Below are 24,958 nucleotides of genomic sequence, written 5' to 3' on the forward strand. Positions count from 1 at the left end.
TGCTTGAGCCTCCTGCCCTCCGGCATTAAGAGAAACTCATTAAAGAAAATAGTGCTTACAGGCTAAAGAAGACGTACTGTGTAACAACCAAAGTAAAAGGGCCAGTCCTCATGGGCGGTTACAAATTAAGAGAAGGCGGTACTAAGGAGGGACTAACAAGCCTAATAATGAATCAGAAGCCAGCATCCACGAAGGACAATGGCACAAGCCTATGACAAATATGGAGGAGAGTGGGCGGGGCTTCGAGTACATACTCCAATACAGCATGGTTCGCAGAGCAGCACATGCGCTTCCCAGGCTCAACCTTAAAAGGGAGGTGACTGTGTATGAGACATGCAGATGGAAGATTTCAGAAAGATGTAGGAACGAAAGGGACGTAAGTGGCAACGGTGAGGGGCGCAGAGGAAAATGGTACAAAGAGGAGAACGTGAGTGATTGAGACTCTTAGAAGACCAGTAGTACTCCTTCCACAGACCGTAGCAACTTAGAGAGTGGTACCCAAATACCGGTCGGTGCTTTGTTTTTTAGCAAGAAAGTGCCACTTGAAGTGTCATACATTTGGCAGTAGGTTGTTATTCATACGCACACTGAATCCATAAAACTGTCGCCATCTGCACCTGCATTTGGCAGCTGTGGTGATGGGGACACTGAATACAAGCCTGTAATGTTTGCACATAATGCTCGTGTTCATCTCTGAAAATTACATTTTATTTTCCCTTAACTTTTTCATTCAAGTAAAGGAAGATGTGGGTACACATGAAAGATTGTGTCTGCATGAAATAAAGCTGGGACTGTCATGTCTCCTTAAATGGGGAATCAGAAAATGTTTTTTCTGACATGTTTCTGAAGCATTACAATTGGGAACAGTACAGAAGAGTCATAAAAAGAGTTTCTAAGTACTTTATAATGAACACTACCTAGTACATGTAAAGCATACTGTCTTTTGTTCATTAGTTTTCTTACATTTTCACATGGAGGGACAGAGTTCCTAACATTTTGAGTTGGGTGCAAACTGGCGCAAAATGGTTATTTGGGATTTACTTTCCAGGACAAATCTTGATTCGCCATATAAAGTTGCCTGAAAGTACTGCTTCAAATGTTTTTGCATGAAAGGAGTTTTCTAAGGGTGGAACACAAACGTTGCTATTCAACCAGCCATGGTTATTAACGCTATCTACTAGCAATAGAAGACAGTGCTTTTTTGACCTGTTACCGTTAAAAACCATTACAAAGGAGATAGGGTTTTATTTTCTGACCTTCTGAGGAAATGTACTAACTCTTAATGCAACAACACTATGTTGCATCAAAGGGAAAGAGAAAAAGAGCAGGATTTCCACCGAGATGTGCTGCGATTGTCCTCTCCTTTTGCACTGGCACACTTTAAGCTGCTATTCACCAGCACACAACCTTGCACCATAGTGTGTAGTTTGAAGCATAAATGTTGTACTGATAAGTGATCCCTCTTGTACAAAAGCCATGCTTTAATGCTTTCCCAGTGTGCCTGTGTGCAAAGTTCACCCTGGCCGTTAGGCCACACTCTCATTTCTCAGAATACATGGAGAAAGTAACCTATTTCTCCTCTTTTACGCCTTCCTTTAGGTGGTGTAAGGTTTTGGAGCAAATTCCTCTTATCTATTGTTAGTAGATAGGGATTACATCAAATTTCATGGGAGGGTGCATGGCAACGCCCGTGTGCCACTTGTGTGTCATTGGTGTCTAAGCATAGACCAGTAGGCTCCCTTGAAAACAAGCATTAGCAAAGCTCCCTCGAGGTGCCTGCAGAAATCCTTCTTGAACTTCGCTGGCTCGTCCACAACATCCCAAATAGAATGCTTGTTACTGTTGAAGGCCTATACTTGCGGGTTGAATTGTACAGGCAAGTAACTGAGCCTTTAAGTAACATATTTTGTGTCTGGTTCTATATACAGATAGGTAAATTGTCAGTTTAGTAAGATGACCTTAACTAACAATTCCAATTACTTGAATTAGCTTAGAAAGATGAATGACTTAGTCAATCCACCAATATTTTTAGCACTGATCTTTTCTGCAAGTTAATTACCCGAATGAGCTATCTTGGGAGCAACCAAACCTTAAAGGACCTTTACATTGTGTCTAGTACTCGACTTTGAAATTAGCATGGATTGCTGTGTACAAACACAACCTTCAGACATGCCGAATGTTGAGTTGGGACACTGCCCAGGTGCTGTGCTGTCGGCGAATTGCAACATAGATTAGTTTCACTAGAACAGGCTGGGTTGGACAACATTTCACAATGTTCAATTTGCTCCTCAAACACGACCTATGGCCTTGGATGTCTATTTATGCCTTCTCTGGTTGAGCTCTTTGCAAGTGCGTGGCAACCAGACTCCACAGCTAAGGTAAGGGGTAAAGAGTACTTATTATCTTATATTTGTTTGGAAAGGACGTGCACAAGAAAGCTTCGAGGCACTGCTAAACATGACAGATGACCGTAGCTAAATGAAAAGAAGAAAGGGTAAAGTAAAATAGGAGAGACGTCATCTGGGGTCCAATGAAGGACAGCGTGAAGGGCTATTTCTTAAATGACCAGACCGTGCTGATTTTTTTTGCCTGGCTTCTGTATGGAGTTCCACAGTAAGTCATTCTATGGTCTTGCTTCAGCCACCGATGAAGCTCTGCTACAGTATGCCACGCTTTTCTTGTTTTGGGCTTATCTAAGGGAACTGACTTGGAAGAACATAGTAGGATTCCAATTTTGTGCCATTTCAGCTTGGGAGCCCACAATTTGAGCATAGGTTAGTGTAAGGTTCAGTGGGAAAGCAACATTGCCTCTAACAAATCTGTGCTCCATACAGACAGTGACTGTCGGGATAGTATAAAGGGAATGACTGGGTCTCTGCGAGACACCCCTGTTAAAAGGTGAGAAGCTGCATTCTGCACAAACTGAAGCTGGTAGAGGAGTTCGAGGTGTAGTTCTTTAGTTGGGCTTGCTCTATTCTAGACTTGACCTCATGAGGGCATTGCCTGGTACCTGAAATTGAGCTTCGAAAAACAGGAAGAACTGTTTTCAATGTTGTTACTGGTCAGAAAACATGTTACTAAGACTCTGGTCACGATGGCCCCCAGAGACAGGTTGGCATCGATAATGAAGTCGATATTTCACATTTTTTTGAATGAGTGTGGTGGGAGGACTGTCCTCATATGCTAGATGGATGGGTCCTGGGGGACCTTTCACCCTTGGTAACAAGAAATTCCATTGAGGACAAACTATAGTTGAGGAAGTTCATTGACATCCATCTTTGGATGTAAGGAGGGCAATGGGAGAGGGATTGCAAGGTTGGTGACTTGGTCTGCAGTGAGACAGGCAAATGTTGAAAAGTCAACTCTGTGCCATCCACATACATTAGACAGTGGACCCCAGCCAGGTGGATCACTTCAGCCAATACGTTTATGGACACATAGTATGGAAAAAGGCGATAGTATGGTACCCTGGGGGACCGCATACTTAACACTTTCTAGATCTTACTAAGTTTGGTGTTAGAGCTACCCTACACATCTTTCACTTAAAAGGGTTTTAGCCACATTTGCACAGTGCCTTAGAAGCAGCAATCTAGCAATCTTGATCCTAAGATCGTGTGATCAATAGTATCAAAGAAAGCTGACAGATCAAACAGGATCAATGCTCCAATGTCACCATTCACAGCTAAACTTATGAGGTCAGTCAGAACTACTGGTGGGCTGATAGCACTATTAGGGATCAATGCTCCAATGCCACCATTCACTACTAAACTCCTGAGGTCATTCAGAACTACTGGTATGATGATAGCACTACTAGGGATCAATGATCCAATGCCACCATTCACTACTAAACTCCTGAGGTCATACAGAACTACTGGTATGATTATAGCACTACTAGGGATCAATTCTCCAATGCCACCATTCACTACTAAACTCCTGAGGTCATTCAGAACTACCGATTGAATGATACCACTACCGGCGCCGTACGGCATCTTGGGCAGAAGCTGGTTTGGAAAACATCTAGGAACTTATTTTCCGTGGTGATAATATGTAGTTGCAAAAAGGGTATTTGGACAAAATATAAAGCAAAAAATATCGAGATGCAGAAATATTGGGTTTTTAATATCATGATCCACACATATCGTGATGCAGGAATATCGTTGTCAAGAATATCGATTTTTGAAGGTAAGTAATATTGATGTAAAAAATATCTCTCTTATTATCGTTTACAAATCTCTATGTTGCTAATATTGATGTTAAAAATATCTATGTCTTTGATTTCATTTACAAATATATTGTTGTAAATAATATAGTTTTTATTTTTTTTTAAAGGTTTTAGCATATGGTTTAATTGTTTTTCTTTTAAATTGTATAATTATTGTTTTTTTAATATAGTTTGTACATTGTTAGTTGTTTTGAATTTAATGCAATTGTTTATTGAAATTTTTAGTGTCATATTGGGTTGTGGGATTTCTTGTAGTATAGGAGGTGAAATGACTTAATTATGATTAGTTTTTAATTCTTATTAATTATTTAATTGATAATTAATTATGTTAATTAAGAAATTTATTCATTTTTAAAGTTATTTTTTAGGTGGGGGTTGTGGGATTTGTAGGTTCACAGGGTAGGATGTAAATTAATTTAAAATCAATTAATAATTAATTTCTAATTATTAAATATGTAATTGCTACTTAATTATGTAAATTGTGTAATTCATTTATTTTAGTAAGTTATGTTGGTGTGGGTTGTGTGGTTTGTAGGTGTACAGGGTGCGAAATAAATTACATTATAATTAATTAATATTTAATCTTTATTTATTCAATTGCTAATTATGTAAATTATGTCATTCATTTTTTTAAGTTATGTTTTAGGTGCAGGTTTTGGGGTGTACAGGGGTATAGGGTGGGAAGTACATTTTTTATAATTAATTAATGATTCATTTGTTATTAATTATTTAATTGATAATTAAATATTTAAATTGTGTATTTAAGATTTTGTAAATTATATGTAGGGCTCCCGGTTTTCCGTTTTTACTGATTTTACCGATAAATATAGACAGAAAACTATTTATTTTCCTATATGTATTTATTTTTAAAGACTGAAAAATACGGAAAATATGGCTTCTTTGGAAGATTTTTTCTTCTATCAATCATGAGTGCCAGGTCAGTAGGTGTACAGATTGAGAGGTAGGGGAGATGAAAAATGACAATAGATTTCCTACTTAAGATTAATTAAGTTCAGATCTACAGTTATTTATGCTATTCTACAATACAAGTGTTGTCAGATAACGCTATTGCACTTTATACTGCTGAAACCTTTTGGACATTCAAATGCAAGTATACACTTATCAGTCACATATATGTGGGGAAATACCCATTGTAGCTTCATTTATACAGAAAACCCAAAATAAAAATGGATAAATACAGAAAAAATTAGCAAAAAATAAATCTGGATAAATACAGATGGAAATGTCAAAAAAATAAATACCATAAAACCGGGAGCCCTAATTATATGTTGGGTGTGGGTTGTTGTGTTTTTAGAGTTACAAGGTAGGAAATGAATTAAGAAATAAATTATTGATAATTAATTGTTACTTTATTATTAATTATTTAATTGATAATTATGTTATTGTGAACCTATCATATTTGTTAAGTTATATTTTAGACGTATGTTGTTTAGTTTGTCGAGAAATGGGGGACGTTATTTAACTAATCATAAATAAATAAAAATAGTAATTTATTTAAAAAAATATTATTTAATATGTTATTGAGTTATACTTTGTTAATTTCTATTATAGTTTAATTGTTGGCTGTTCTGTTTGTGGTAATATAGGAGCCGGATTAGGATATCGGGAGGACCACCACCAGCAGGCTGTTTTTGGCAGTATGCCCGACATCCAGGCGAGTGGTCAGACCACCGCATTCAAGATCCAAGATCCCATCGGAGTGGGTGTTGGAATCGTATCCCTACTATGGGGCGGTGCATGCACAGTCACCGCTGTAGGGATTACGATGTCCCTTTCTAACTGCCTTTTCATGGCAGTTTGACCGCCATGAAAAAGCAGCCAGAGTACAGACTTTGGGGGCCTCAAACAGGGCACCCGGCCCGTGTGGGCCACTACAAAGTTGCCCTAGGGGCACATGTAGTGCATGCCACACACATCCATGCACTTTGTGCCAGGCACCATGCACACTTTACATGGATGTGCACAAAGTGCTTTTTTCCACTGCTGCTTGTGCTGCGGCCCTGTTCCTGTGCTGTACAACAAGCTGCAGTAAAAAAAGCACTTTCTGACTGCTACCACGGTGGTCATATTGTAATTGGGCGGTCGGACCGCTGATGGATTGCCGGGTGGTCTCCTGACTGCCGCATTAGTGGTCAACGGTCCGACCACCCATTATTGTAATAAGGCCCTTGGGGCCTGATTAGGCTGTCAGATAGCCACCACGACAGCCTGTCAGTGGCGGTCCACTTGACATCCAGGCCATTGTCTCATTGCTGCATTTCAAGGCAGATGGTCGACCGTAGAGGTCAAAGGAAAGACTGCCACCTCAGACAGAATCTAAGGGAGTCATTATGATGGTGGAAGGACGGCCACCACCGGGTCGGCACTGGTGGTCCTTTCGCCATCACGGAGCATTTCACCCACCGCCAAATTAGGATGGCGGTGGGTATCGCGGTGGATGCAAAGTCCGCCCGCCGCTTTTCCACCAGAGACAATCGCACCGATTGCCTGGTGGATGGAAAAGGGCCACTAATATGGTGGCAGTGCCTAGCAGGCACCGTCCACCATATTAGGATGTGTCCTGGAAGAGGCCTTTCCATGGCAGTGATGCCACCAAGGAAAGGCTGGCAGGGATTGGGTTTGGGGGCCCGTTGCGGGCTCCCTCTATGTAGGGGTAGGGTGTATGTGCACTCATTTCCATGCACCAGGTGGCAGGCATATTGTGGCATTTTGGCATTGCAGACGGTGCTGCAGCCAGCAGCACCGTCCGTAATGATCAGGGCCCTGGATGAACCCGCCATAGTGGTGGGCACATCCTAATACACTCAGCGGGACCTGTCCCAAAACCGCAAGGATCGTAATGAGCCCCAAAGATCCCATCGGAGCACGGGCAGAATTGTATCCCTACGATTGGGTGGTGTTTGCGCAGGCACCGCAGTGGGGATTACATGTTCCTTTCCGGTTCGACCGCCATGAAAAGGCAGCCAGAAAGGGACTTTGTGGACCCCAAACAAGGCCCCCATTCCCCATGGGCCACTACAAAGTGGTCCTGGGGGCACATGTAGTGACCCCCCCGACACATCCAGGCACTATATGTCAGGCACCGCAAAATGCATGGATGTGCCCAAAGTTTTTTTACCACTGCAACTTGTGATGCGCCCCTTTTCCTGGGACGTAGCACAAACCACAGTGGAAAAAATTACTTTCCTACTTCCACCATGGCGGTCATATTGTAATTGGGCAGTCGGACCGCTGGCTGCTTGTCTGTTATTGTGATGCAGGTCCAAGTCTGTTTTTTAAATTATATTAATAATATTTGTGTTAATTTATGATAATTATTAAAAATTGTAATATTCATGGTTTTTTTTGGTTAAAATTAAGACTTCTTTTTAGAATGTTATATTTCGGGGTATTTAATAGAGTTGTTAAAATATGTTATTTGTTTGAAGTGAAGTACTCTCTCTGTACTATACCAGTGAATGTAGTGGGAATAGTACATTTTACCCAGTCTCAGTATAACGCTTTCCCTACTGTTGCCCCAACTAGTGTGGGAATAGTAAATTTAACCTCTTCTGAGTTCAACGCTTTCTCTACTGTTGCACCGACTGGAGTGGGAATGGGAAATGTAACCCCTCCTGAGTTTAAGCGTTAGCTACTGTTGCAGACACTGGAGTGGGAATAGTAAATTGTACCCCGCCTGAGATCAACACTTTCCCTACTGTTGCACCTACTGGAGTTGGAATAGTAGCCCGGAAGGCAAGTGCAGAATTCCTGCTGGTTGGAGGCCAGGCTGAGCGGGAACACCGGAGCTACGACGAGCGAGTGGGAAGCCCAGCTGATCCGGTCCAACATTGGTTGGAGGACCTGGAGAACAGGTCGGAACCGGGTCCGCGACCAGCACGGTGTGAAAGCGGAAGCAGCAACGCATCACAACCGTGAGAGGCCGTTCAAGGTCGCCGAGCAGTACCGCGTGGAGGAGCAACCAAGCCTGCTCCCTTCAAGGTCGTGCCCGGGATCTGTAAAAGGAGGGCGAGAGGAGCTACGCAACTCCCTGGACTGCAAAGGCACAGGTGGGCTCAAGGCTGCGCAGCGGGAGGATCGATAGTTTCTCGGTGCGAGTGGCGCCCGGCTTTGTGCACAAAGGAGGCGGGCCCCCTTTTTTTTTCGGCTGCTGGAGAACGGAGGCAAATGGAACACAAGGTCCGAGGCCCACAGGATCGAGGGCAGCAGTGACTGGTGTGGCTGCCTAGGAAAGGTAAGGCATACATAAATAAAGGAGATAGCGTCAAACACGTAGGACAATTCTCACGTCCAAACGTACGTGGAATTGACAATTATAACTTATCCTGAGCAACTATCCCTGGCCGCTATTTACCGATGTATGCTACTGTGGGTTTTTTTCCCACGATTCCCCTGTGACTCTTTTTTGTTTTAGCCGGGCTTGATTCCACTGCATGCTGCCATACGCTGTTGCAGGGGATCATTTCCTTGTGACTTTTCCATCAGCCGGGCTTGGCTTCGCTGTATGGTGTGGCCGGGACTACATCCCCCAGCAATCCCGTTTGTGACGAGGACGCCGCTGACGCTATCTTCAGGCACTGAAGGACTGGGCAATTTCTAAGACCCGGCGGACCAGCAATACATGACGAATCCTTCAGTGCAGCGTTGCGAAAACGCTCGCACATATTAAACTCATTATTTGCGATTCGCTAATACCAGAATCGTCACGGTACCATTAGTTCCGAAACATGGGTTCAGTTTTCACGGAACCTCAGCGCCAGGAGGCGCATAAAGGCCTGTGTGGAACCTCATCCCGCGGGATGCGCACGGGACGCGCCGGGAGAAGCCTAGGACAAGGGAGGGCCGCCAGAGGCCGAAGGAGGCCAGGCTGGGCAACATCTCTTGGCTGCCTAAGTGTGGACTGGTTCAGGTTGTGTAACGTTACTATTGTGGATTGTTGTGTGCTTTAAGCAGGTGATTGTACAATTTGTCTCATTCCTCTGTGGGCAACCCTGTGGGTTAAATTGGTATTGTTATTGAGGGATGTTATAGTGTTTTACTGTTCTTGATTTGGGGGTTCTTTATTAGTCTTCTCTTCGTTTTATCAGGCTAAAGACAATGGGCAAAACTAAGCCAGTGATTAGCCGTCCCTGTACTAGACAAAATGTAGTCTCTAACACTCCTCTCCCAAGTCTTACTGCTATTGACAAAATGTTGCAAAAAACTATTGGGGTGGTGGCAACTGCAATAGAGAATACTGAGAGACGTCTTTCTCTTACTCCAAGCTTACTCTCTCCTCCATTACCTGGGAATGTTTCCATTTTTATGGATAACCACCAGGTTTCTCTGCTTGTGCCCTCATTTGCTGAGCTTCCCTGTGCTCAAGCAAACTCAGCGGCCAGCCCAGTGGTTAGTTCACCCAATAATATATCATTATACCAGGTCCCTCAAGAAACTCCCAGGATTCAAAAGCCTCGCGGCAGAAATAAGAAGGTAAAGCCACCTAATAAACCTTCTACAAATAGGTCTGCACTCAGAGTATCTTCAAATCTAGGACCAACACAACCATCTGTTTTTCTAGCTCCTCCGGTATGGGCTACCCATCTACTAATAGATCTGCAAACCCAATTGGAACAACTCATCACTTCTCAATTCAAAAGCCTGATGAGCAAAATTGATAGAGTTGTTTCCTTAATTAATAGCAAAACTGCTGGGCATTTATCTGCCCCTTCCGGAAGTGGGACTACTCATACGGTTCCTGTGATTTCTATGCCTATTCATCAAGGCTCCTGCCCTACTGTATCTGTACCTAGTTCTAATGATATTGGGGCGCGGGTATCAGCTACTACGAATACACTTCCTCCCACTATAAGTTCTAATGTACCCGATCTTCCCTCACTTTCCAGGCCATCTGTGTCCGTATCTAGCTTGCCCCCACCCCTCTCTTCTTTTTCTACTTTAGCATCTGGCATGAGGAGAGTGCACTGTGAAATATACCCCATTCTATAGATGGGAATGACCATAGCACTGGGCAACTACCACCACCACTTCTTCCCCAGCTGCCTCCGGAGGCTTCGCCATATGTGGTGGTTCTATCAGGCGTCCCCCCATTGTCTGGTGCACGCCAGGAATCTTTCCCTGACTTGAAGTACAAAGTTACCCACTGGTTGAACACCTTTATATCTTTGCCAAGAGGGGGCCACGGGGAAATTTTGTTTGTGAGAAGGGTGAGTTGGTTGGGGGTGAATCAAAAAGATAAGGGAGTTGATTGTGTTATCATTAACTTCAGGGATCCTAGAGTGGTTAATTACATTCTTGAATGGCAAGGCTCGCCTTCCCAGAGCCCGATTTTACCTCTCCCTTTGGGACATTTTTATCAACGGCCGGTTGGTTTGGCCAGGCCCGCTTTAAGGAATTCTCATTTTGGCCTGCAGACGGCTGTCTACAATGTTCCAGTTGCCAACTCCTTTGGCATACTGGGCAGCGAGGTTTGACTAGTCCCTTGTGTGGGGGTTACAGGTTTAATACCTGGCGGGGCCAATGCCACCAAGATGGTGGGGTAGAGTGTAGAGGCTGGTCTTCCCACTGCTTGTCATCTAAACACATCTATGACTTCCTCTGGCTCAAGTATTGGTAATCTTTCTGATGACGTAGGTTTGACCTTGGTGACTCACCAAGGCCTTCCTCCAGGTCCTGAAATTGTACCCCGTAGTTCCTTCGGGGATGTCAACTCTGGCTTTCTAATTGGGTCATGGAATGTAGCAGGGTTGGGTACCAAACTCTCTAATCCTGACTGGAAAGCATTGGTAGATGATTTTGACCTATGCCTCTTTCAAGAGACTTGGATGACGACTTCTCCGGTTAGGGCTGGTTTCGCCTCCTATAGTATTCCGGCGGTGCAGGGCGCCAGGGGGCGACCCTCGGGGGGTCTATGTATCTGGGTGGCTACCCACTTGGGGTGTACAGTGAGAGTGATTGACTCCCACTCACTAGATATTCTTTGCATTATTTTGAAATTTGGGGACGGTACCTCGGTACTGGTAATCAATATCTATCTACGGCCCACTCCACTACGGTTGGGACTTTCTATTCCCAACGCTCTTGATGACCTGTTGACTTTGTTTTCTGCATTTGCCTACAAAGTCATTGGGGGTGATTTTAACTGCCACTTTGAACCCCTGGCTGGTATCCCCTCTATTACTACTGAGGAGGATTCAACCTGGGATATTCAGGACTGCCTTATGTATTCTGCTATACGTTTAACACCATTGGCTATTGAGATCAACAAGCTCTTAGTTATTCACTCTCTTCGAGCTTGTAATGGCAGACTTTTACCTGATGCCCCGGGGAAGTGTACTTATAATAGATTGGGCAAAAGCTCAACTATTGACTACATTTTGGTAAACGTGGAGTTTTGGCCCCATCTCAAGTCTTTTACCATAGTGGACAGGGCTGATAGTGATCACAACCTCCTTAGATTGGAATTACTGCATTACTTGGGCCCTAAACGAGTCCCAGGGATCCCGGACCAATCTATAGCACCTAATCTAACAGTGGTGGCAGGCGGTCGTCGTATCAGGTGGTCAAAGTTTTTGACTACCCCAGATAAAATCGTAGTACTTTACTCCCATGTGGCCAACCTCCTAGCTGAAGCGTTTGTTCTCACGGAGGGTAGACAGGATCCATTATACTTCCAAGAGCTAGAGATTACCCACACTAAACTCATTACGATGGCCGCCGTTTTTTTTAATGTTGGGGCCAACTCCAAGCCGAATGGGGTGAGGAAACAAGTTAACTGGTTTAATTCTAGTTGCAAGGATGCAAAACGGGCACTTATGCGGGAGGTGAAACGTGGTACCCCGCACAGTATTAGAGGAGCCAGACTCTTGTCTAAATCCATAACATCAGAATCTAAAAAAGACTGGGAGGCTGCGAGGTGGGCTAGTATAAAGGACGCCCTGGATAACCATGATTCCAGGAACTTCTGGAATTTAGTTAGGTGTGGCAGACAAGAGGGATCTTCTGCTATAACTCCCGGCTTGAGTGCAGAGGTTTGGCTGAGGCATTTTAAGCCTCTTTTTTGTCTCCCGACAAGTGATATCGTAGTTGAATCAGCACCAATTTTGACTGGTTTATCTCCCCAAGTGCTTAATGAAGTATGGGTGTCTGACCCACCACTCTGCACCTCTTGTGAAATTCAGGCTGCCTTAAAGAGTCTTTCCCCTGGTAAAGCTCCCGGCTTAGATAGGATTCCCGGTGATTTATTTACAAGTGAACCGCTGGTTTGGGTACCATACCTACAGTTATATTTTAATGCAATCTTCCTGGGTATGGACATCCCTTATACTTGGAAGGGCGCGGAAATTATTCCCATCCACAAGAAGGCCTCTCCACTAGACCCGGCAAACTATCGGCCCATCGGCCCATCAGCCTTATTGACGTCTTACAGAAAGTGTTTGCCCGTCTCTTATTAACTAGGCTTGAAGGTTGGATGGATGAACATCATATCCTATACTCCCTTCAAGCGGGCTTTCGCTTTAGGGTTTCAACAACTGACCAACTGTTCAGGTTACAGCTGGTATACTGGAAGATGGTGCTTTTGGGGAAGGGTTCCCTCTACCTGATCTTTGTGGATCTTAGATCCGCATTCAATCTGGTTCAGAGGGACAAGCTCTGGTCAAACTTGTTTGAGATGGGTGTTCCCCCACACCTTTGTGACCTCTTTAAGCGTCTCCATTCTGGAACGTATGCGAGGGTCCGCTATGGTAGGAATGGTGAGCTCTCTGCTCCCTTCCCGGTAGACAAGGGTGTAAAGCAGGGGTGTGTGTTGGCTCCCACTTTTTTTTCCCTGTTTATTAATGGTCTGATTTCACACCCATTGGGGGTAAAAGATCTAGACTCTCCGATTCTAGCAGCGAGCAGAATACCCGCCCTAATGTTCGCTGATGACACCCTTCTACTTTCAAAATCTCCAATGGGTGTCCAGCGAACTTTGGAGGCCTTTTGTTCTTTCTGCCGCTCTAGAAATCTGGAGATAAATCTCTCAAAAACCAAATTCATGGTTTTCAATTCTAAACCATCAACTTATCCCCACCCACACTTAGAGGGATGTATTTTGGAGAGAGTCTCCACTTTTGATTATCTGGGAGTCCTCATGAATGATAGGATGGAGTGGGATTCCCATATGGTTAAGGTCAACCTTAAGCTGACTCATTCAACAGGTGGAATCCTAAAGGTTTTTAATGAATGTTCCTATAAACCTCTATGTCCCCCAGTTGAAATATATAGGGCACAGGCTAGGGGAGCGGCTCTATATGGCGTAGAGCTTTGGGGCCATGTTAACGCCAGCTCTATGTCCATTACTGAGAATAACTTCATCAGGCGTCTCTTAAACCTTCCCAAGAGTACTCCTTTGACCCCTCTAAGATTGGACCTGGGATTGGCTCCTATTCAGGAGACCATCCTACACCGACCTTTGCTATATTGGAGGAGACTCTGGTCCACTCCAAAGCTTCTAAGCGATAAGGAGGAGTTAATCGATCTACTGTCTATAAGGGGATCGGGCAACATCTTATGGCTCAAACATGTAAAACAGTTCTGCTATGATTTGCACAGGGCAAATCTGTGGACTTCGCCTGAAACATCTTGTCCTTTGATTAGTAAGAGGGCGTTGGGGGTTATTCTTAAACAGTACCACCTGAATCTCCGTGATCTGAATTCTAGCTTGGGCAGGTTGTCCCTCCGATTTCTGGAGGTGAAAGATCACTATTTTATTGAAAAATTTCTGGATGACATCCAGCCCTCGCTAGCAAAAAAATTATACCTTCAATTCAGACACTGATCTCTCCCACTCCGAGCCTTGTTAAACAAATGGTCAAGCTTTTTCTCCATGTGAAGTCCTTGCCCTGGTTGTGACTCTGTAGAAGAGACCGATCTGCATGTTTTGCTTTTTTGTCCCTCTCACATCGGGGCACGAACTCAATGGATTGTACCCCTCTGTAAATCGAGAGGCCTCAGGGACTACAGGGAGGTTTACAGATTATTAAAATATGACACGACCCCTGTGTTTGTATTCGCAACTTCAAGATTCCTCCTTTCTATGTGGTATGCAAGAAGTGCAATAATCAAGTTAAAAGGTGTCTAGTTCTATGATGCTTTACCCTGATATTTATTGTACTTAAATTGGCCCTTGATTGTCTTAATGTTTTACCTTTTTAGTATATTTTATGTATTTTAATCAATATATTGTGGAATAGCATGATTTATGAACCCCTATTAATGTGCAATAAGTATTGTATATATGTGCTTTTATGGTTTTTAACCGAAATAAAGCTTTATGATGATGATGATGAATAGTAAATGTACCCCTTCCTGAGTTTAACACTTTCCCTACTGTTGCACACACTGGAGTGGGAATAGTAAATGTTACTCCTCCTGAGTCCTCTGCTTTCCCTACTGTTGCACAAACTGGAGTGTGAATAGTAAATATTACCCCTTTGGTGTTCAATGTTTTCTCTACTGTTGCAATAACTGGAGTGTGAATACTAAATTTTACCTTTCCTGAGTCCAACACTTTCACTACAGTTGCAACTACTGGAGTGGGAATAGTAAATTTAATCCCACCTGAGGTCAACGCTTTCCCTACTGTTGCCTCCAGTGGAGTCGGAATCGTAAAGTTTACCCTTCCTGAGTACAATGCTTTCCCTACTGTTGCACCTACTTGTTGTGGGAATAGTACATTTTAACTCTCAAGAGTCATACACTTTCCCTACTGTTGCAAACACTGGAGTGGGAATAATACATTTTACCCCTCCTGAGTCCTACTCTTTCCCCAGTATTGCACACACTGGAGTGGCAATAGTAAATTTTACCCTTTCTGAGGCCAACACTTTCCCTTCTGTTGCACACATTCGAGTGGGAATAGTACATTCTCCCCCTCCTGAGTCCTACGCTTTCCCTACTGTTGCACACACGGAAGTGTGGGAATAGCAAGTCTAACCCTTCCTGAGTCCTACACTTTCCCTACTGTTTCACATACTGGAGCGGGAATTGCTTTCCCTACTAGAGTTTAATAGATATTTTAATATTGTTTACATATTGATTATTATTATGAGTTTTTGTATTTAATATATTTTTATATATACAATTATGTAATTTTTAACATATTTTCAGTTATATTTATTTATATGTATTGTTTACTATTTTATGTATAAATAAATTAGCAATATTTTACTTTATTGGGAGCATATTTGTTATATTTATTAATTGTTTTATATGTGTATGCGTGCCCCCCGGGTGGTAGGTTCTAGAGTTCAGTATCTGAAGGTGTTGAGGCGTTGCATGGCTCCCGTGACCCGTCCCTGCTCCCACTCTCCATGAGGACCCACGCATGGCTGGCACAGAGAAATGTACATCCATTATGTAATACTACCTTTCCAGTCAGTCGGAGCACTTCAGCCTGCACACCAGATATGATCCATTTTTAAACCCATAGGCTCTGAGGGGATGAGGGGAGACTTTCCGTTGTTGGGTCAAAAAAATAACATGCAAAACAACCCAGTGAGAAAGTCGACCATTTTCATTCAGTGGGTCCGGGACGGAATTACAAAGCAGAAATATCAGGCCTTGCGAGAGTTTTGCGCTTCTGTTGGGTCACTTTTTGTGACGCATCGGTGGCGTAAAACATGCCGCCTGTTGCGCCCTATTTACACAGTGATGCATCTAAGCAGATGCGTCACTTTGTAAACCCCTGAACTACATTATACCTGCGTCAGGTATAATATATGCAGGGTGGGAGTTCCAGAAGGGCCCCCCAGCCCCGGGGACTGCCACCCCCCAGGGCTTGTTTTAAAAAAAAAAACCTGTGTGGGGGGGCTCGAGGCCCCCCACACGCCCGGGGGACCGCCACCTCCCCGGGGCACTACATATTTAAAGTAGGGGGTCCGTTACAGACCCCCAAGCCTCGGGGACCACCACACCCCGGGCTTTAACTTAAGTGGGAGGGGGGCTGCGCGGCCCCCCTCCTGGAGCCTTGTCGTGGCCCTGGGAACCGCCACCCCCCACCCGCCCACCCCCGGGACTCTGCTGTTTGCAATGGCAGGGCGGCAGCCTCGCGGCTCCCACCCTGCCATTGCAAACTGCTTTGCTATTTGGAAGAGAGAGCAGGGAAACCTGCTCTCTCTTCCAAATAGCAAAGCATATTGCTTTTCCACATGGGGAGCAGCATGTTAGCTGCTCCCCACGTGGAAAAGCAATGCCGGCTCCCGTAGGAGGCGGGGAGCCGGCGGGGCCGTAGGGGGATTGGGGACCCCCCCACGGTCCCCAATGGAGGCCAGGCCCCGGGGGATGGGGTCCCCGGGGCCAGTAGTGGCACGGGAGGGGGGCCACGCGGCACCCCTCCCCAAAATAAAAAAATAAAAATAAAAAAAACGGCCCCGGGTGATGGGGTCCCCGGGGCCAAAAGAGGCCACAGGAGGGGGGCAAGGCAGCCCCCCTCCAAAAAAACCAAAAGAAAACAAAAAAGGGCCATGCCCCGGGGATGGGGTCCCTGGGGCAAATTAAGGCCCCCGGAGGGGGGCCACGCGGCCCCCCTCCACAGTTTAAAAAAATAAAATAATAGGGGGCCCCAGGGCCAAAAAATAAGAAAAAGAAGGGGAGCTACACAGCCCCCCTTCTTAAAAAGAAAAAAAAAAGAAAAAAACGGGATCGGGAGGAGGCCACGCCCCCTCCTTTCATCAATCTGCAAACGCCCCCCTGGCGCGTTTGCAGAGGGGGAACGAATTCCCCTTCAATACTGGGGGTCCCTGGGGGCCAACAAGCCCACCAGGAACCTCCAGTATGCGCCAGGGGGCTGCGTTGCAGAGAGGTGTAATGAGGCCACGCCCCTTTTTACACCTCTCTGCAACGCAGCTCAGTGGCACTTACTGGAGGTACCTGGTGGGCTAGTTGGCCGCCAGGGGACCTCAGGATTCAAGGGGACTTAATCTCCCAACTTAAAACGCGCCACGGGGCGTGTTTGCACAGTGGTGAAGGTAGGGGGCGGGGCCTGAGGTGATACTGTGCAAACACGCCCTGTGGCCCGTTTTAAGTTGGGGAATTCATTCCTCTTCAATCCAGAGGTCCCCTAGGGGACAACTAGCCCACCAGGTACCTCCAGTAAGCGCCACGGAGCTGCATTGCAGAGTATTGTAAAAAGGGGTGTGGCCTCTGAACACCTCCCTGCAACGCAGCTCCCTGGCGCATACTGGAGGTACCTGGTGGGCTAGTTGGATGCCAGGGGACATCAGGATTCAAGGGGACTTAATCCCCCAACTTTAAACACCCCACGGGCGCGTTTGCACAGTGGTGAAGGTAGGGGGCGGGCCTGAGGTGATATGTGTGCAAACACGCCCTGTGGCGCGTTTTAAGTTGGGGAATTTATTCCTCTTCAATCCTGAGGGTCCCTGGGGACCAACTAGCCCACCAGGTACCTCCAGTATGCGCCAGGGGGCTGCATTGCAGAGAGGTGTTCAGAGGCCATGCCCCTTTTTACAACACTCTGCAACGCAGCTCCGTGGCGCTTACTGGAGGTACCTGGTGGGCTAGTTGGCCCCCAGGGGACCTCAGGATTGAAGAGGAATTAATTCCCAAACTTAAAACGCTCCACAGGACGTGTTTGCACACGTCACCTCAGGCCCCGCCCCCTTCCTTCACCATTGTACAAATATTCCTCTAAAATCAGCCGAACTACGAATTCCGATTTACTCACCTGTAATCAGGAGAGAACCCTGGGCTGCATCTTTTAGCCCAGCACTGACCCTGAAAAGTTAATCTAAGCGTATTTACCAGTAACTTGTATTTCCGTCCTTAGGAATCCATTGTGTGGTTTTCAGCAGAAAATTTTCTAAGTGTCCATTTTTGAAACGTACAAATATTCCTTTAAAATCAGCCGAACTACGAATTCCGATTTACTCACCTGTAATCAGGAGAGCACCCAGTGCTGCATCTTTTTGCTCAGCAATGACCCTGAAAGGTAATTCTAAGCGTACTTACCAGTAACTTGTATTTCCTTCCATAGGAATCCATTGTGTGGTTTTCACCGGAAAAGTTTCTGTCTATTTTCACAAACTAAAAATATTCCTAAAAAATCGTCTGTATGACTTATAGACATTCTTTCAACTGTTTACAGGAGGTTGGCCAGTGCTAGATCCAGGATCCACCACTGAGTAAGAAAAAGTAACAATAACACTACTTACCTGCTAAGTGAATTTTCTGCCATAGGATAACATTGGTGATTCTATGGGAAAAAGTTTCCAAGTGTCAGCTTTTAAAATACAATAATATTCCTTAAAAATTACTACTGCAACCAAAGTGCTTTTACTTAACTGTTTACAGGAGATGTCCAAGGACTGAATCTAGGATCCAGTCCTATGGTTAGAAAAGTAATCCATAAAGTAACTAATTGCATTTAATTAGAAATTCACATTGAGCTGAATGTTGCTTTGTGTTTGAAATTGTGTTGCCCATTGCACCAACTGTAACTACTGTACTTAAAATTCTGTTGCCTATTTGCCAAGTATTTAAACTAAAGTAATTCATTCTGAGAAAGTATAGTTTGTATTGTAATGTATAATGTAATTATAATGTAATTAAAAAAATATATCTAAAAAAAATAGTTTTAAAAATGTAGTAAATCAGTATCAAAAAGATCAGTATAACAATTAATACATTAAAAAATTGTCATTTACAAAACCTTTGAAATTCACTGAAAAAAACATAGGTTTCAGGCCTGATAAATTTAGGAATTAGCATTTAAAAAAACATTGAAATTCACTGAAAAAACCATAGGTTTCAGGGGCGTTATAGTTAGGAATTGACATTTAAAAAACCTTAGAAATTCACTGATAAAACCATAGGTTTCAGAGGCATTATAGTTAGCTGGACATTTCCCTCGTACAAAACCCTAGAAATTCCCCCATTATAGTTAGTTCAGCTAACTATAACTCGCGCCCCCGCAATGCACTGCTGATGACGTCACATATTACATCACTCATGACATGGTCAGTGACATCACTGATGACATCTCAAATGACATCACTGATGACGTCATCCAGTGAGTCTGTGTTTCCATAAAGTTTTAATATGTTTAATATATATAGGGAAAGGCCTGTTAAAGAATGAGTGGGTGTACAAGTGTGTGAATGGATGATTTTCTAGGTGCGTAACTGACTCTATAAGTGAGTCATTAAATGTATCTTACTGCAGACTAGTGACTAAACTGTGTGAATGTCTGTATGTGTCTGTGTGTTGGTGTATAAGTGGCTGCATGGTTTTGTGAATAGCTATATGAGTGTCTATATGGGTTACTGATTGGTTGTCTGAGTATCTGTATGGGTGCCTAAGTGTTTGTGTGGGTACAGTGTGTGTGACTCGATGTGTGAGTGGGTGTTTCTATGGGTGCATGGTTTTAAGAGTGCAACTGTGATGGACTGTATGGTTGGGTGAGTGTATGTATGGGTGTGTTAGTGATTGAATGTATATCTCAGTTGTACATGTGTCAGTAACTACATATGTGAAACGCAGTGTATATGTGTGTAAGAGTATATAACTATCTATATGTGAGAGTGTGTGATTGCGGGAGTGGCTGTATGGATGAGTGTGTGCTTGTATCAGTAATTGTATAAGAGTGTCAGAATTTGTTAGTATTTTTATGAGTAATTGAACTTGAGTGTGTTTAACTGTATAGGTGAGTACATTGGACTGTGATTAATTATTTGCATGACTGACTAGGTGTATCAGTACCTCAATGGATGTTTGGCAGTGTGTGAGTGTCTATATAGGTGTATACATGCATATGATAGTCCTGTACGGAGTGACTGTAAGTATGAGTGACTGTACAGGTGAGTGAGTGGAGATGTATGTAGACCTAAGAGTCAATGAGTGGGTATGTAGTTATTGGTATTGGAGTATCTATGGTTTTCAAAATGGCCATCTGAAATTTTGAGTCGGTGTATCAAAGGTTATATTAGGGTGTGAGAAGTTGCACTAATTTATCACATGGATGACGTCATCAGTGATGTCATTTGAGATGTCATCAGTGATGTCATCAGTGATGTCACCGACCATGTCATGAGTGATGTAATATGTGACGTCATCAGCAGTGCATTGTGGGGGCGTGAGTTATAGTTAGCTGAACTAACTATAACGGGGGAATTTCTAGGGTTTTGTACGAGGGAAATGTCCAGCTAACTATAACGCCCCTGAAAACTATGGTTTTTTCAGTGAATATATATATATATATATATATATATATATATATAACAACAACGGGTGTCCCCAATAAAGATGTCACTCCTGGGGGGGAATCCGCACACACACCTCCGGCAGCAGCTGTCAGCAAAACACCTCAGCTTCCAAATGCAAATGCCAAACGCGTTTCAAGCCATAAGCCCTTGTTCACTGGCTTGCATTGACAACAGAGGCAGCATGAAGTTTAGGAACACCTTTATTTAATTAACACAGTCCCGCCCCAATGGGCATCACCAGGCAAGGCATTGTGGTAATTATAGTCCATGTGCCAGCGATGACTGCGGTTCCATCCAAACCCAAGTGGGTTTTGCTGCCCCCATTAAAATTAATCCTCAGTGGGATATCTACTTGAAAGTCGTCATCCCCAGTGGGTGAAAGTCAAAGGAAAATCACTGACTGCTCACCAATGTACTCCGTAGGTGAGGCCCCCTCCACTTCTGATCCTTAAGGGCAACTTTTGTGGAGAGAATAAATGCGGCCAGTCCGGTCGCGGATTTGCACCACCGCTGATCCAGCGGATCTGGAGTGCTCTTGCTTGCGAGCATTCTCAAGAAAGCGGGGGGTCTGAGCAACGGAGAAATTGGGGGAGTAATCAGTGGTGCCCTCGAGACCTTCCACCCAACCGGGTTGGCATTTTGAAACTTTGTTCGTGGAAGCAGCGCACTTGCGTTAAGGAACATTTCGAGTCTGTGGGCATACGAGGGAAACTACAGTATCCAGAATGCCCGATTGCGACACCTACATGGGTGGGACTTGTAATTGAATAAAGTAGATGTTCCATACTCACCTGCTTAGTCATTCATTGTGCCAGTGAACAAGAGCTTCCTTACAGCTCGAAACGCTTATGGCAGTGCTGAAAGGCTTGAAGACATGCTGATAGCCTTCCACCTGTGGCATCGAGTGCAGTAACCCCTGCGTGAGTGGCAAATCCTAAAGGGAAACTTTTGTGGAGAGAATATATATATATATATATATTCCAAATGAAAATACGAACTGCAACCTTCTGTTACGTGACACAGGCCCTCCAGCCAATCAATAGAGACAGGTTATGTTTAATGCTGGCAAGATAGTAGAGCATTACGCGTTTCGACTCCAAACATGAGTCTTAATCATATGCTTAGGAGGGGGTGGCCATTTGTTCAACATTTAAATAGTCAATCTAGCAACAGTGAGGAGGGACAAACAGTTTTTCAAATACTTAGGTACAGATTCGTGATCACAAAGTACATATCCAAGTTGATTTTGCTTTGCCTTGTTCAAAAGAAGTCAGGGAATCTTTTTAACATTTTAGATGTACTGGTAAGTCCATTATATTTCTATCATCTTTGTTTGCATTTTGCTTCTTTCACTGACCTTAGTTCTGTTGTTTGGACCACAGCGCCCATAATGCATAATTGCTGAGTAAGTGAAACAATGTCCCCTCACTGTTACCAATTTGGTGCCTTTGGATTAGCGCTTATCATCAATATTTCCACGATGCCTTTATAGAAATCAATTGCATGTATGACTCAGTCATATTTTCAAATTGCCAATCACAAAGGTATATGGCACCCTTTCCCAATATGATGGAAATTCAGTTATTTGTTGCTTGCCTTTCCAATGCATTACCATCGTGATGGTGTGCATGAGAGAATTCACCTGCAAACCCTGACTGCCTTTATAATTTTCCGTCATGTATTTGTTATATTGGTATATTTAAAAAATTGAATATTAAAATATAGATCATAATGATTTTTTCAATAGTTTTATATGATATATATGTATATAAATATACACACATTCATGTATGTGTGTGTTTGTTTAAATACATTTGCATTTTTGTTATAAATATATATATATGTTTAAATATTACTTAAACATATTTAATTCACATTATATTAATGTTATATGTTAACATATTTAATAATTGCTGTTTTTTAGTATATACATTAAAAATCGATATTATTGTGAAACGAGATTTGTTTTCATTTTTTTTGTACCTATTTTTATAAGTATAGATAAACAATATTATTTGGGATTGATATTTTGACACAATATTTCTATATCACGATGTTTTTGGTTTCGATATTGTGTCAGTGATCCTCTAAAAGGTCCAGTCTTACCCATATATTGCCAAGGAAGCAGGAAGAATGGGTGAAGTCTTCAGCCTTTATAGAAGGATTTTTATCAGTGAGTAAACATTTGCTGGTTTCCAAATTGCTGCAAAGAACCCCTTTGTGGACTAGATAATATAAATAATGAAAAGTCCCTGTACAGTGTCTATGCACTGATTTGACTACCCTCTAGAGATTTGAATGCAGGGCTTGGTTGCAGGCTTTTCTTTGAGGCCAAATCCTACGGTGCAAAGCCAAAAGCTGTGTGTGGCAGGCACTGGTTGCCCATGGTTGGTTGGGCACAGGAAACTGTTGCATCTTGTATATGATAAAAAAAATCATTGAAAAAAACAAAGGTCAACATGAAGTTATAGTTAGATTTGATTATAATAATTTGAAATATGGTTAAATAAAACCTTAGAAATTCTCTGACAAAATACAGTTAAGGAGGAGTTATGGTTGTGAATTAAAATGTAAAAACTACTGAAATGGGTAAATTATGGTTAATACTGCAAATCATAACTCACAGAACAGACATGAAAGCAATAAGCATGATAATATTAATAATCCATATTTGCAAAGCGCGCACATATCACCCCATAAGGTTTCAAGGTGCTGGGGGCCGTCTGCGAGATTCAGTGAGCTATTGCACAGAGTCACATGATGCTGAATCGTGAGCCTCGCACACAGGAGTCAGCCGCTCTGGCCGCTGCGCAACACCTCTTTCATGAGTAGCACATCAAATGTCATGCCTTTTGCATCACAATATTTATCCTACTGTATAGCAACACCAAAAGGACAACATCATTAAATAACAATACATGCTCAAACCAATATATTATACTCCAATCATCTCTTTCATAGATGTATGGGTAAATAATATTTAATCTCATCTGTAATATTATATAAGACATTTGAAACTGCATCAGTAACATTAAGGGTGAGGTCACATATATACATATTTTTGTTTTCCACTGAAAAAACAAAAGGTTACAGGGATGTTATAGTAAGGCTTAGATTTCACTCATTCAAAACCAGTGAAATTTAGCAGTTATAGTTAGCTCAGCTAACTATAACTATAATGCACTGCTTATGACCTCACATATTACATCACCCATTACATGGTCAGTGACATCACTGATGCCATCACCGATAACATCTTAAAACACATCACTGGTGACATCACTGTTGACATCAGCCACAGAAGAATTCACACAACCACCCCATACAACCTCTCATACACCTACTCAAACGCCACACACAACCACTCACATGACCACTGACACACACATGCAAGTACTCACCCACCTAAACATTTATCATGTTGACTCACTGCAAGCTATAGGTTAACAACGCCCACCTGCATCATCTCCACCAAGAACTCCCCATCCTGGAGTGCGTCCAGTGTATTTTTAAGGATTTGGCCTGGTGCATCATAGGAATTGAAATCCCAATACAACATCCCAAGGACCACCTCAGAGATTCTAGACCCCTGGATTGGTGTTGTGGACACTTTGAACCCTCAAGGAGACCTTTTGGAGGAAGATCCAGAAGTTTGGAGACGTTTGGTGAACCTTTTGGAAAAAGCTCCATAAGGTGACAGATTCAAAGTCAAGATTCAAGTCAGCTACCTGCAACCTCAACCTGGCCTAATTTAATTTTCGGCCCACTGAAACCACTGGAGCTCCAGACTTCAAGAATTTCTGTTGCCTCGTAGAAAGTCAAGCCGACGAATCTGCACTGAATCTGGCCTTAAGGGGATCCTCGCTTGATGTTGAGAGAAAACCCTCCAGAAAAGTTTTGAAGTGTAAAAGTAAAATTTAGACCAAGGCCTCCTGCTTAGTGTGTCTGACCAGGGCTCTATCGCCGTCGGCCGGACTTTGTCCTTGTCAAGCGCGACCAAACGTCCCAAAGTGGAGCTACATGTTTTTATGCACTAAAAAGTGCTTATTCTTCAAAAATTCATATCTCCGGTTCCTTACATTGGATTTTTGTCATTTTGGTATCTATTTGTTTGTAAAGTTGTATCTTATTTTCTAGAAAGTAGAGTTGGATTTTTATTGTGTGCTGCGTCCTACTTATTTGATGTATTGGTGTTTTTAAATGCTTTACTCAGCTGTTCCTAAGTAATGACTGCCTGCTCGTTGTCAGCTTCCAAGAGCTGAGCAAGGGAATAATTTATTGAGACTTTGATTGACCCTTTTATTGTGTTTATGACCTTATTATTAGTGGTAAGTAAATAATTATCATTACTAATAATCCACTTTCCAACAGGTTGCTACAAAGGAGGTAGCATTGTTTTAAGAGAATGATTTTTGCAAGAAAATCTGATTCCCCTTGAGGGCCTTGCTGTTTG

The 24,958-nt window shown here is 43.2% G+C and overlaps 1 protein-coding gene across 2 annotated transcripts in view; it reads left to right on the forward strand.

Moving 5' to 3' along the window:
* The first annotated feature begins 2,237 nt into the window (after positions 1 to 2,237).
* The window catches only part of LOC146801700 (uncharacterized), a 51,956-nt gene continuing 29,235 nt past the window's right edge, over positions 2,238 to 24,958 (forward strand). The window contains exon 1 of one of the 2 annotated variants that reach the window (XM_085621162.1): positions 2,238 to 2,378. The gene's annotated coding sequence lies outside the window, so the exon portion shown is untranslated. Of the gene's footprint in view, positions 2,614 to 24,958 lie in introns of both variants that reach the window. The other variant, XM_085621163.1, reaches the window with a different exon arrangement.

Source organism: Triturus cristatus, chromosome 8 (assembly GCF_964204655.1).
Source record: "Triturus cristatus chromosome 8, aTriCri1.1, whole genome shotgun sequence".
NCBI lineage: Eukaryota > Metazoa > Chordata > Amphibia > Caudata > Salamandridae > Triturus > Triturus cristatus.